The sequence below is a fragment of the Bos grunniens genome, chromosome 20 (assembly GCF_055505025.1).
Source record: "Bos grunniens cultivar Pamir isolate PY7600 chromosome 20, Bosgru_T2T1.0, whole genome shotgun sequence".
In the NCBI taxonomy this organism is placed as follows: domain Eukaryota; kingdom Metazoa; phylum Chordata; class Mammalia; order Artiodactyla; family Bovidae; genus Bos; species Bos grunniens.
In genome coordinates, this window is record NC_141184.1 from 50854497 (window position 1) to 50863466 (window position 8970).

Sequence of the window (8970 nt, forward strand, 5' to 3'; positions counted from 1 at the left end):
GCAAAGCTATCTATCATAGTATTAGTTCAAAGAGTTAAAAGTTTAAGACGTAAATGTTGCGTAACGGGAAGATGACCAAATGAATAGTGGAAGAACCATACTCTGGAATTCATTACAACCATTAAAATCATGCTTTAATGAAAATTTTAATAATATGAATGTCAAGAGTGTATAGGAGAAGGAAACGGCAACCCACTCCAGTGTTCTTGCCTGGAGAATCCCAGGGACGGGGGAGCCTGGTGGGCTGCCGTCTATGGGGTCGCACAGAGTCGGACACGACTGAAGCGCCTTAGCAGCAGCAGCAGCAGCAAGAATATATATGAAGTGAAAAAATACTCAAAAATATACGTATATAATCCTAACAGTATAAAAAGAAATGTGTGTATGAAGCGACTTAGCAGCAGCAGCATGTCTATATACATATATACAACCTTAATAGTATTAAAGGATATATAAGCACATATGTATATCCCATTATGTATAATATGAATATAAATATTAGAGGGAAAAGAAGCATGAATGATGGTTATTTTTACTATTGAGTAAAATTTAGATTTTATATTCTTTAAACTTTCCTGTTTCTTCCAAACATTCCACAATAAATTTTTCTATAATTATATTTAAAGGTATTTTATTTTTACTCTATTTTTAACAATAACCTCCACTGACCTCATATGATACCCTGTTTCCTATAAAATTACTGGGAAATAATGGAAGCCTTCAAAGCTTAATAATATTATTTATGTGAAAGAAGTCTAGCAAAATTAATAGTTTAACATAAGAAAATGATTTTATATTAATCAAAACTCCAAAGGATAGAAAATAGAAAATCTTCCAATATTTGAAAATTCAGAAGTTTAGTTATCGCTAAGTCGCTTCAGTCGTGTCCGACTCTGTGACCCCATAGACGGCAGCCCACCAGGCTCCCCATCCCTGGGATTCTCCAGGCAAGAACACTGGAGTGGGTTGCCATTTCCTTCTCCAATGCATGAAAGTGAAAAGTGAAAGTGAAGTCGCTCAGTCATGTCCGACTCCTAGCGACCCCATGGACTGCAGCCTACCAGGCTCCTCCGTCCATGGCATTTTCCAGGCAAGAGTACTGGAGTGGGGTGCCATTGCCTTCTCCAAGTCTGGTTATGATATTGTATTTCTGGGTTTAAATAATTTCTATTTACTCTTGCTGTGGTAACCTTCCTTAAAAATAGATATTGAATAAAAAATCCACAAACAATAAATGCTGGAGAGCATATGGAGAAAAGGGAACCAACTCCCTACACTGTTGGTGGAAATGTAAATTGATACAGCCACTATGGAGAACAGTATGGAGTTCCCTAGAAAATGAAAAATAGAGTTACCATATGACCCTACAATCCCACTCCTGGGCATATATCTGGAGAAAAACATTATCTGAAAGGATACATGTACCCCAATGTCCATTGCAGCACTGTTTGCAATAGCCAAGAACAGAAGCAACCTAAAATGTCTATTGACAGAGGAAGGGATAAAGATGTGGCACTTATATACAATAGAATACTACTGAGCCATTGAAGAGAATGAAATAATGCCATTTGCAGTAACATGGGTGCACCTGAAGAGTATCATACTGAGTGAAGTAAGTCAGAGGAGAAATGTTGCATCACATCCCCTATTTGTGGAATCTAAAAAATTACACAAATGAACTGACAAAAGAGAAACAGACTCAGAGTCTTGGAGAACAAGCTTCTGGTTGCCTGAAGGTGGGCAAGGTGGGGGGAGGGATAGTTGGGGAGTCTGGGATGGACATGTACACACTGCTTCATTTAAAATGCATCACCCCAAGGATCTATTGTATACTACAGGAAACTGCTCAAGGTTATGCGGCAGCCTGGATAGGAGGAGAGTTTGAGAGAGAATGGATACATGTATATGTATGGCCGAGTCCCTCTCCTGTTCTCCTGAAACTATCACAACATCGTTACTTGGCTATACAACAATACAAAATAAAAAGTCTTTTTTAAAAAAGGAAAAATATGTTGAACATAGGTTAGCAGCTAGTCAAGGATTTTTTTCAAATATAATAAGAATGTCAAATATATGTACACATAAAAGAGAGCACAAAACTTGATTCAAAATATTTATTTATTTATTGGCTCTGAGACACACAGGATCTTAGTTCCCTGACCGAGGAACAAACCTGTGCCCCCTGCAGTGAAAGTGTGGAGTCTTAACCACTGGGCCACTAGGGAAGTCACTTGATTCAAATAATTTTTTTTTAATTAAATTGTAAGAGTTTATTATTTACAGTCATCTATCTTCTCAGGTGGTGCGTGGTAAAGAATCTGCATGCCAATGAAGGAGAGGCAGAGATGTGGGTTCGATGCCTGGGTCAGGAAGATCCCCAGGAGGAGGGCGTGGCAATCCACTCTAGTATTCTTGCCTAGGAAATCTCATGGACAGAGGAGCCTGGCGGGTTGCAGTCCACAGGGTTGTAAAGAGTTGGACACGACCGAGTAACTGAGCTCACAGGCAATATAAAAGAAAATGGTCTGTATTAAAAAAATAAGATTTTTAACAAGATTAAATTGGTTTTATTGAAATGTTAAAATATATTTAGAATGCAATTAAAAATGTGATTCTAAAGTAACTGTGATGCAAAATAGCCTTAAAACATAATTTTCTTCACAGAATTAAACATGTCTCATCATAACTTATTATAGATTATTATACATGTCTCATATGCATTGTTATTTTACTTAACTAATTCTTCAGGTAAAATATAAAATGCTAAAATTAAGGAGAATTAAAATATTTGGTATATTGCACCTGTCATCATTTCCACCCAAAAAGGTAGAGGTAACTTAAAAGCCCACAGTCCTGTCATTTTACACAATTTTTAAAAAGCTCTGCCATAAAGCTTTCAAGGCTTTGGAATATCAAATAAAGTGTTCATTGAACTAGATAGACTCTGAGTTTTTGCAATTGAAATATTTTTTTAGATTTTTCACAAACAATTCTGTGGAATCGTATGGCCCACATGTGCTGTAAACAAGTGTAATCACTTTCTAACTGTGCACGTGGCCAGTAAGTCTGATCCTCGGTGGCTTCGGAAAAATGAGAGATTGCAGAAACAATAGTTAATAAACTAAGGAACAATACACATTTAAATCATTCAAAATATTTTTCCAAAAATCAAGAAAATTGTTAGGCGAGTTGAAAATTGGAAGAGGGCCAATTAACAATTCTTCTCTAGTTTCCTTGAACAATATCCGGATGATTTTTCAAATTACTAGTTTATATTACTTATTGTTAACAGTTCATTTGAGAAATGGAAGCAAAATACACTTAATCATGTTGCTTTTTTTTTTTTTTAAGTAATAAGAGAATAAATAAGGTGAGCTTGCTGAAAAATACTCTGAGGCTCCAGATGCCTGTATTGGAATCATTCATTTAACCTTCCTAAGTCCAGATTACTTAGTAAAATAGAGTGAAACGGGGCTTGATCAAATGCTTTGTAGGACCCTTTCAAGTTTGTAAAGGAAAAACATATAATAAAAATAAAAAAGGACAGACATATATAATAAAAATGATCTTGAAAATAACTAGTTGAATTTTTTTCTGATTCTCGACCATTCACCTGTTTATATTTGATCCCAAATGTTTATTGCTAAAAAGAATTAATGTTTTGCCATTAGAAGTTAAGGTGAAAATATGTACCAGATCACTGACTTAATTCTCAAATTCTTAGTATCAATTAAGCAACTTGTCTCCTAGTCTATATGATTACTCTTTCATCCATTAAAATAATTATCATGGAAAATTTTTAAATATTATATTCATCATAGTGTACTCTTGAAGCAGCAAAAACAAGGTCCTATTGTCAAAATGCTTTTCCACTCTCAACAGTTCTTCCAGTTTTCTGTGCCAGATAGCCCCTGCCCGGCCCTTGGTTCTTCATCTTAAGAAAAATTTCTGGATGGCTTCAAGATGGAGGAAGTGCCCAGTGAGGATGGAGCCTTTATTTCATTGCATCAGTGGTTCATCAACAGGTGAGGATCATAAACAGGTGTTGCATCATTGTATCTGAAAAGGCCTAAGTTTTAAAAACAGGAACCAACTATAAAAATGACATTTCTGAAAGAATATTGGGTTGCTAAAGGATTTCTTGGATGGCTGAAGAACTGGTTAGGAGCTATACTTCAGAAACCATGCCCAAAACACATTACAGAATTACCGCAGTGGAGATTTCCGACTTTCAACCCCGACTCCAGTGCCCGCAGTCACTGGATGCGTTTGTATCCCCTGAACTGTGTCCCCTGCACTGTCATCTCCGGAACTAGAGCTACTGCCACCATATATGCCAGACTACATCCCACAAAACTTCCCCCTCTGAGTGCCTATATCTTTCTATGACACCGCTATATTTAAAATGGATACTTAACAAGGACCTATTGTAGAGCACCTGGAACTCTGCTCAGTGTTGCCTGGTTAGGAGGGGAGCTTGGAGAAGAATGAATACATATATATATATATGGCTGAATCCCTTTGCTGTCCACCTGTCCAACATCATTAATCAATATAAAATAAAAAGTTTAAAAAAAAAGATTGGCTTGAATTTGTTGGTTTTGGGAACTGAAATGGCTGATGGCCAAATCTATTTCTCCTACTTTCACTAATAAAGGCCTTTTTTTCCAACACTTGCATGTCCTCCAAGCAGCACAGAGCCTAAATGATAAATAATAAAAACCTAAATAATAAACGGGCCTCCCAAATGGCTCAGTGGTAAAGAACCCACCTACCAATGCAGGAGATGCAGGTTCGATCCCTGGGTCAGGAAAATCCCCTGGAGGTGGAAGGAGTATGCTTGCATGGGAAATCCCATGGACAGTGGAGCCTGGCAGGCTATAGTCCATTGGGTCACAAAAGGGTCAGACACATCCTAGTGACTAAACAATAATAATACAAATAATAAAAAGTTAATAAAAGAAACGTTTTTGTCTTCTTGGTAGTTTGTGATTGATATTTTTAATTTCTTTAAGCCTTATTTCCATTTCTATGAGTATAATAGCAAATGTGAAAAACACACCAAGTGTTGAATAAAAAAGCAGTGCTTTCCTAGTCTTTCACTCTGGTGATTCTGGAGGTTCATATGTGCTTGATCAAAGAGTCAATTTCTCTCATGTATTCTCAAATTGACACCGCTGAGTGTTCTTTTGAAATGCTCAAAGAAAGCCATAGAAAAGCATTCAGAAGTGAGTGTGAGGTCTTTTGCCAAGAGTATACTTTCTGCACATCCTTGTGAAAAAAGAGTAAACCACGATATAGCCTGAGACCCTCAGGAAATGTGGAGTTCATAATTATTCTTTAAAGGTCAGTGAAATGAAAAAAGCACCGAAGAAGTTTTGAAATGAAACTTTCAAGTACACCGGCCAAGAAATGAATCCCAGGCAGGCAAAACTGAAATCTAAGAAAACAGACTTGATCTTTTAAGCTTGGAATAAAAGGTAATGGGGTAGTCTGGGAAAGAAAAGGAAACCGCAATCCCAGAAGAGTTGCTGAACACCCAGAGGGCACCCAGGGAGCCTTCCAAGATCCACACGGTCATTGCCCGTCTTGTCCTGCCTTTCAAAGACTTACAGTCAGTTGATGTCAGTTGAAAGCTCAAAAAAAATTGATTTAGCCATTTTGAGTTTGTCATTTTTTCTTTCTTACGGTCAGTCTGTCACTTTCTATATAACTGAAAAAGAGTCAGTCCACTAATTGCTTTGTATTAGGATAGCATCTAGATGTAAAAAGAATTTTTGATTTAAATATATGTCTATGTATATGTATACCTAGATACATATTTTATTATCTTCCCCAAGTAGGGGAATGGAGAGCATATTACCAAGATGAGAACTTGAAATTGTAATTAGTCAAATCCATTCCACCTGCTTTCACCAATCAAGCTCATTTGTTACACTTGCATGTACTCCAAGTGGCATGGAGCCTAAACAAGGTGTTGCCCAAGTTATTTTCTAGTAACTTGGAGTCAGCTGTGTCTGCTGCTACTGCTAAGTCACTTCAGTTGTGTCCGATTCTGTGTGACCCCATAGACATCAGCCCACCAGGCTCTCCTGCCCCTGGGATTCTCCAGGCAAGAACACTGGAGTGGGTTGCCAGTTCCTTCTCCAATGCATGAAAGAGAAAAAGTGAAAGTGAAGTCGCTCAGTCGTGTCCGACTCTTAGCAACCCCATGGACTGCAGCCTACCAGGCTCCTCCACCCATGGAATTTTCCAGGCAAGAGTACTGGAGTAGGGTGCCATTGCCTTCTCCGCAGCTATGTCTAGTTTGAGCTAAACTGGTTAACATGGGATAGGACCACTGACCCTCCAACTGGGTATGCATGTGTGGCCATTCCATGAGCTTTTGAATGTGGGCAGGGGTGGGGGGTGGGGGGCTGGGCGAGGCGGGGCTTGTAGATTAGTTACATGCGCACAGAAGGATGATTATCATACCTTTCTCCAATCACCTTCCCCCACCCCCCACCCCACCCCACCCCCACCTCAGAATGCCCAGTGGCTTTATTCCTTAGTCCATAAATACACCCAGGCCCTCACCTCCAAGGAGGTAAGCTTGAGATATGTTTGTCTGTCTCCTCCTTTGCTTTCCTTGTAAATAAACCCTCTCTTTTCTCTTTGTTGCAAACCTTGGCTTCTCAGCATTTTGACTTCTCCTTTTTAGCAAAATGGTACAGAACTCTGCTGCCAATCCTTGAGATGTAAGAGAGGCAAGGTCGTGGGTTCTATCCCTGAGTCATAAAGAGACCCTGGAGGTAGGGCATGGCAACCCACTCCAGTATTCTGGCTGGAGAATCCCATGGACAGAGGAGCCTAGCGGGCTACAATCCGTGGGGTCGTAAAGAGTCGGACATGAGTGAAGCGACTTAGCACACATGCATGCAATCCTAACTTGGATATTATGTATTATCTTTTTATATGTTGTTGAATTCTATTTGTAAATATATTGTTTAAGATTTTCGCACCTATATTCATGAGAGACTTGATATTATAATTTTCCTTTCTAATTCTATTCTTACCTTGTTTTGTATCAAGGTTATACTGATCTCATAGAATCAGTCAGGGATTCTTCCCTCACTTTCTATTCTCCAGAAAATTTACTCAAATTTGGAATGATTATTCATTAAAAGTTTGGTGGAACCTGTAAAACTTTGGGGAGTCTAATTTTTTAATGTATGTAAATGTGTTCTACTGCTGGTTAAAGCTTTTAATTGTTGAAGGAATATACTTTTTTGAGATTCTCTTGGCAAGCTTTTTCAGATTTCAAGTCATTTCAAGTGCCTGGACTTTCCTTTCTTGGGGTTAGTACCATTTGCCCTCTCAAGGTTATCTTGTTGGTCAAATTAGGAAATGCATGAGGAAGCACTTCTAAAGCTTAAACGTGGAATGTAAGCTCTTTGCACCTGCTTTTTCTCGAGTCCTCAAGTGATAAGCATTCTCCAAAGTTTTTTCTTCCACCCTTACCTCTTTTCTTTTCCTGCATTATATTCTCTTCTCTGGTGATTTCAATAGTCCTTATGGATTAAGATTTCCCCTCAAGGCATGTGATTCTCAGGTTGACATCTATAGCTCCAAATCATTTTTTTCAAATTTCACATCAGAACTTCCAGTTGTTTCATAGGCAACAAATACTGCCAATCTCAAAATCAGCTGGTTTAAAACATCTTCACAGGTGGTCCAGTGGTTAAGACTTCACTTCCCAAAGCAGTGGAGCGGTTCCTTTCCTGATCAGGGAGCTGACATCCACATGCCTCAGGGCCAAAAATCAAAAACATAAAAAAACAGAAACAGTAGTATAGTAAATTTAATAGACTTTTAAAAAAATTGAAACATTTTCACTGTCTCCTCCATCTCCCCATCTTCTCTTCATCGTTTACCTTTTATTCTTTTCATCACTTACCTTTTCTTCTCTGCCCATTGTTCCAAATACAGACTAAAATATCCCAGAAATATTTTGGCCTCTTTCTCTCACTAGACCCAAGCTACCACATACAGCTTCATATGTGGTTAATTCTTAACACAGTCCACCCTTCTTCATCCCTACAGTTAATTCCATCCAAACAGTTTCATTCAGGTATTCATTACCTCATGCCTGGACCACTGCAACAATTCTCTGATTGATCTCCCCATCCAGATTATCCTCGATTCAGTAAATCCTACACATCATTCCAAATAATTATAAAGCACAGTGTAGGTCGTCTTGCTCCAACAGCTCCTCCTTGCCTAAAGAACCCAGTATCAAACCTCCTGGTGTTGCTCTTCTGTCTCTTTGAGACACTGGTATGTGTACGCTAAAGGAAATAAGTAGTAATTGTTATACACCACTTACTAATTTCTCTGTTAGAGCTGGCTCCTTTTACTATGATCTCAAACTGTAGAGAACAGTAGTCAAGTCTGTCCATAAATTTTTCCTAGTTAATCCTAACTCTTATACTGCTGCTGCTGCTAAGTCACTTCAGTTGTGTCCGACTCTGTGCAACCCCATAGACGGCAGCCCACCAGGCTCCACCATCCCTGGGATTCTCCAGGCAAGAACACCGGAGTGGGTTGCCATTTCCTTCTCCAATAACTTTTATACTACTTTTCCTCAAATATCTATTGTCACCCTTGTCTTTATCACTATTTCTCAAAAATATTTTTTGAATCAACTGTCCATGTGGCTTGCCCCTGCTACTTCTTGTAGCTGAATGGTCATACTTCTAAATTTTACATGCAGATGTTTGCCCTGTGTTTGGAATGGATTCTGCCTCCACCTCCACACCTGGAGCTGAAGGGCACACTTGCATATGGATCAACTAACCCAGCACAAGACGTAGTATATACTTGGAAGGGAATTGAACCATACATAAAGATTATATCCCTGTGATACATTTTAATGCATGTAAAATAAACTAATCATAATTACTGGCCTAATGTATTTTAGAATTTACATAC

At 38.5% G+C, this 8970-nt stretch overlaps 1 long non-coding RNA gene across 5 annotated transcripts; it reads right to left on the reverse strand.

Moving 5' to 3' along the window:
* Positions 1 to 2552: 2552 nt before the first annotated feature.
* LOC147350397 (uncharacterized) lies at positions 2553 to 7787 on the reverse strand. 5 transcript variants are annotated; one of them, XR_015149265.1, is made up of 3 exons: positions 7501 to 7787; positions 4776 to 4922; positions 2553 to 4069 (listed from the first exon to the last, which is right to left on the reverse strand). It is a non-coding gene; the product is annotated as an uncharacterized LOC147350397 (long non-coding RNA). The 5 variants fall into 5 exon arrangements; XR_015149264.1 differs by lacking the exon at positions 7501 to 7787 and adding an exon at positions 6577 to 7490; XR_015149267.1 differs by lacking the exon at positions 7501 to 7787 and adding an exon at positions 6577 to 7490 and having other exon boundaries at positions 4772 to 4922.
* Between the last annotated feature and the right edge of the window lie 1183 nt (positions 7788 to 8970).